We start from the raw sequence: 5,028 nt of genomic DNA, 5'->3' as shown, positions 1-5,028 counted from the left end.
AAAAGAACAACTGACACTTGGTGCTCTCTCCCCAAGGTAGACATCAGCAAACTAACAAGGGAAAGGAAGGAGGCCGCTAAAAATAGGCATCTGTACAAATTGCTAATCCAGTTCCAGACACAGCCTCAACACCTTCATTAACGCAAAATGTGTGAACTGCGTGAAACTGGATTTCTGACCCACGAGACAGGTAAGAGAGTCTTTTCCAAAGCCAGGTGTAGAAGAGCTCTTTTCACCTTGAGTCTGAAATCACCTTCGGGCCATTGAACGTACCCACTATCATTTCCTTGTGTCAAGAGAAATCACAGAATTTTTGAGCTGAAGGGGTATGAAACCCACATTTCTTATTGAAGAGTAGTCAGCAAAGAAAGTATATTGCATTACGCTACAGCAATGTATTTTCTATATATTTTTCACACTACCGTAAATGAGATTCTTGTAAACAGAGCCGTCCCAAACTGTGGGGTGGCTGTGTCTTTTTGATTTTAATTTCCCTAACCTATAGGACCATAAGTTATTTATGACGTCTTTAGTTGCACCACAGTTATTAGGCTTGTGCGGAGATCCAATCCGCACCACCAGTGTAGGCCTTTTTCCCAGAGTCCCCAGGGCGCAAGCCATCCTTCCCCTTGCAAAGGCAACAATTACCTCCTGCCGGGCCCTCTTCCCAACCCCGCCCTGCCCACCCTGGCTTCAAACAATGAGGCGGGATTTGGGCTGCAGACCCGAGTGGCCCCAAACTCCAGCACCCCAGGGGTGGACTGGGGAGGGAAGGATGCAGAGCTTCCCGAGGAAACCAAAGGACCTGGCATTCTGGGAAATTCAAAAGTGCTAGTCCAGTTCTGGCAATCTGAACTCTTCCTCCACAAAGCTGAAGTCTGAAAGACATTCTTCCTGCCTTTGGCCACACGGCTGACAAGAAAAGTAGCTGACCTGCAAAATGAGCACCAGTTAGGGTGGCGGGAGGGGAACACACCTTACAATTATTCGAAACTGTTGCCATTTCCTCCAAACTCTCAGTATTCACGTCTCAATATTCATACACCACTCTGTTATTAGGGGTCACCACTGAATCAGTGATGACTCCAGAACTTCTGTAGGAGGGTTTTCGGGCAGGTGAGCAATTCATTCTGGGAAAGAGAGTCTAAAACCAAGTGAATGGCCCTTTACATTGGCATGGGAAGACTTCCCACATCCCAACTTCTCTCAACAGAGCCATTAATCTAGAAAAAACTACAGTGTCACTTTTCAGAAGTCTACCCTGTGTGCACATATGGAGAAGACACTTAGAATGTTAAAGTCAGCATGATAAGTAATTTTCTTGAAATACTGTAACGAGCACGAAGTTTAATTTCTTCACAGTCCTTTTCATAATCTATTTAATTTTACTCCTTTTTAATCATCTGCTACACCTTTAACACCTAAATTCCAAGAGAGAAGGAGCTTCACCTTATTTCCAGTGCCTAGCACATGATGGTTTCTAAATGGAACTGATTCCAAGATTGGCCTCATTTAGGAGTGGATCTGTTGTTATAATTAGGTTTCCAGAATCTTTTGTATCAATACGGAACCCTTTCCTCTCACATTTCATAGGAAGCTAGACTTCTTAAAGCCCAAACATGGATACGTTTCAAGTTCCCTTGACTGATTTAAAATAATTAGTTTGTACAGGAAAAAACTTTCAAAATTTTTACATTTTTCAGAACACAACCACCTTTTCTTTCTCTACTTTTTTCCCTTCAAAACAAACTTTGCAACATTGGGGGGAGTTAAATAATCACAAATCTAGCCAAAAATTAAGCTCTCAATGACATGAAACACATTTTTTGCTCCTTTTAAATAAAAATCCTATATGCAGTACATTAATGTTTTCTTTCAGAAATTACGTTGACAACTTAATCCCTAATTCGAGGCATCCATATAACTGTTTTACAGAAAGGTTCTTTGGCAAAATATTTAACACAAGATACATATGAGATGCTGAGATCTGGGTAGTATACCTTACTTGAAAGGCATGAATAGTTTTTAAACAGTGTAGCATAATCACACTTAAGACCATAGTTACTTTGTTCCCAAGTCCCTGCAATTCTATTTGAGGGGAGTTCTAAAAGGCCTGTGCCTTCTCCTGTGTCCACAACCATAGATGTACACTGGTGGCCCTCAATCCTGCTCTCCAAACTTCAAATAAGGGGCCAGAGACAAGGTCCGGGACTTGGAGAAGTCCTAGAAATGCCCTGCCTCAAAAGCAGTTTCAGAGTTTCACCTTTTCCTAAGGAAGACAGAACTGAGTAGATATGCTGAAGTCTTCCAAATCCTGCTGATTGTTTTGAATTATGGCTACACTGGCTGTGTATCTCTTGAGTTTTTAACTGCACACACTTGAATTAAATCCTGTAGTTCCTCTTCGGTTCTAGCATCTGTGACATCTTCACAGGGTCTATATGCCACAGCTGTTTTACCACTTTCTGTAATAAAGTTAACAAGGATCAATTCAGAAGTGTTCTTGTTCTAAAACTTCCTATATACAATGGTAGCACCGAATAATTAGACATTCTTTTGACTTCTAAAAGCAGAAAATAAGAGCATTTTCCTAGAAGTTCCCTCATCTGACACGTCAGTTTTTATTATAATTATTTGTGAAGACATATATAAGAAGTATCAACTTTGGTTCAAAAACTTTATGATCTTAGAAATAAGAACTAAGGAATAAGGACATAGAAATTAAAAGCTGTGGAAACAAAAATGTTCCATCACAATACAATTAAATAGGAAGGCATCAGGTGGGGGTCAAAGTGAGTTCAAACCTGGGAGAGATACCACTGGACTATAATAGATACTTCCTATTAGAAGCAAGGCAAGTGCCTACTCCTTGGGACCAAAATTCTACCAGATAAAATGAACAAAGCTTTAGAGACAGAGACAGAGAGAGAGAGCATTTGAACACTCTACTGGCAGAAACTGGCCCATGTACCCTTTGGACAATACAGCTTGCCTCAAGGCAAGCTAGAGCCACCAGGCTTTTTGGTCTAAGGGGTTTCGTGTACATATAAGGAGTACCTTGGCATATTAGGCACAAACAACCCAGGCATTTAGTTTGTTTCCTAAAGGTTGTTACCCAGAGTTGACAGCGGATGGAGATTCTGCCTGATGACCAGGGAAGTCAAACTTCACTGGAAGGACTGCCCAGGCTGGAAGGCCAAGTCCAATCCAGGGTCAACTCTTACAAGCCAATAAGGTCGCTGACAACTTAGCTAGGATTTCTCAGTCTCTCAGCCTGCAGGGCTGTGAAGCAGGGGAGCAATTCTGTTCCCGGAATCTACTAATCATAAAGTTTCCTTTGGGCACAGCCTGTGACATTCTCACCGCTGTATAACTGGATAGGGAACATAATCAATGCTATTCAATAGCATGACCAGTTTCAAGGCTCACAAAAACTTAGCCGATTATTATATAAGAATCATATTCACCCAATTTATCAGAAATAAACACTTCAACAAGAAAACAACAGTAATAATACTAGTCAATATATTTTGTCTGCTTACTATGTTTCAGGCATAGTTCTAAGCCTTTTACATTCATCATGTCATTTACTCTTACAATATCCGCCATTTGGTGGTAAGCTGAATTACTAACCCTATATGCAGATAAAGAAATTGCAGCTTAGAGATATTAAATGCCTTCAAATGTCTCTGGCTAGAAAAACCTAAAATTGCAACAACAACAGCAACAAAACCTAAGAGACAATGTTAGGACTCAAACACAGGTGTCCAAGGCTTATAATCACTACACTATTCTGTATGAGAAGCAAGCAATTGAGGAAGAACTGGATCAAACACTTTCTGTATGAACTGAGGCAAGTCATTCTACATCTAAACACTGGGGACAATAATATTTGCTGTTGTTCTTCTCAGAAATTCCACAAAGAACAAATGTAAGACTGTTGCTGGGAAAGCATCTGGTGAATGAAAGAATATGTAATGTTTTAGATAACCATTATTTTCATCCAGTTAACTTTTCAAATAAGTTTATTGGCTCACTGAAACTGAAGCACTTCAACGACAATCAAAAAGGTCTTACCTAAAACCACAATCAGCAATTTCTGGAATGCATCTGTCATAGCTTTTTGAAGAGCGACTGAAACATAAAAATTAGGAAAGGAAACTTCCTACAGGAAAAACCTCATTGGATAAGGCCAATATTCAACAAAGGCAGTAAGTCAACCATGTACACAGCTAATAGGAAGGATGAAAGAAAACAGTAATAAAATCATCTATATTCACATTAAGAAGTTAAGGGACACATGAAAGAAGTAGATGTAAAATACAAGGTCAAATTCAGTAACTGAGGGGGAGCAGAGTAACAATGCAGTGTTGTTAGTGTCCATATGAAATTCAGAGCTCAGCAACTTAAATAATCAGACACACACACACACACACACACACACACACACACACCACTGAAAGAAATCCAAACATAATATTAAAGATAGTCCTCACATCACAGATGAAGGGAATAAAAGGGGAAGAAAGGAACACTGAAGAAATTAAAGAGGGATTCTAAAAATACCCAAGGCAAATGAAAATGAACACATAATGATCCAAAATCTATGGGACACAGCCAACGCAGTTCACAGGGGAAAGTTATAGTGATACAAGCTTATTTTTAGGAAACAAGAAAAGTATCAAATAAACAACCTAACATTACACCTGAAGGAATTAGAAAAAGAAGAAAAAACAAAACTCAAAGCTGTCAGAAACAAAAATTAAGAAAACAATACCATATGCAATTACACCAAAAAGAATAAGATACCTAGGAACAAACACCCCTAAGCAGGTAAAAGACATGTACTCAGAAATCTATCAGCCATTGGTGAAAGAAGTTGAAGGCAACAGAAAAAGATGGGAAAATATAGCAGGTGCATGGACTGGAAGAATCAATACTCTTAAAATAACCATACTACCAAAGACAATCTACAGATTTAATGCAATCCCTATCAGAATACCAAAGCATTTTCACAGAACTTGAAAA

At 39.4% G+C, this 5,028-nt stretch overlaps 1 long non-coding RNA gene across 2 annotated transcripts; it reads right to left on the bottom strand.

Annotated features, from left to right (window-relative positions):
* Positions 1 to 519: 519 nt before the first annotated feature.
* LOC137231130 (uncharacterized) lies at positions 520 to 4,132 on the bottom strand. Of its 2 annotated transcripts, XR_010946403.1 has the most exons (4): positions 4,078 to 4,132; positions 3,248 to 3,373; positions 2,380 to 2,461; positions 520 to 933 (listed from the first exon to the last, which is right to left on the bottom strand). It is a non-coding gene; the product is annotated as an uncharacterized lncRNA (long non-coding RNA). The 2 variants fall into 2 exon arrangements; XR_010946400.1 differs by having other exon boundaries at positions 2,380 to 3,373.
* Positions 4,133 to 5,028: the final 896 nt, after the last annotated feature.

This window comes from Pseudorca crassidens, chromosome 1 (assembly GCF_039906515.1).
Source record: "Pseudorca crassidens isolate mPseCra1 chromosome 1, mPseCra1.hap1, whole genome shotgun sequence".
Classification (NCBI taxonomy): Eukaryota; Metazoa; Chordata; class Mammalia; order Artiodactyla; family Delphinidae; genus Pseudorca; species Pseudorca crassidens.
The sequence above is the reverse complement of the archived record's forward strand: the minus strand, read 5'-3'. Positions and strand labels throughout refer to the sequence as shown.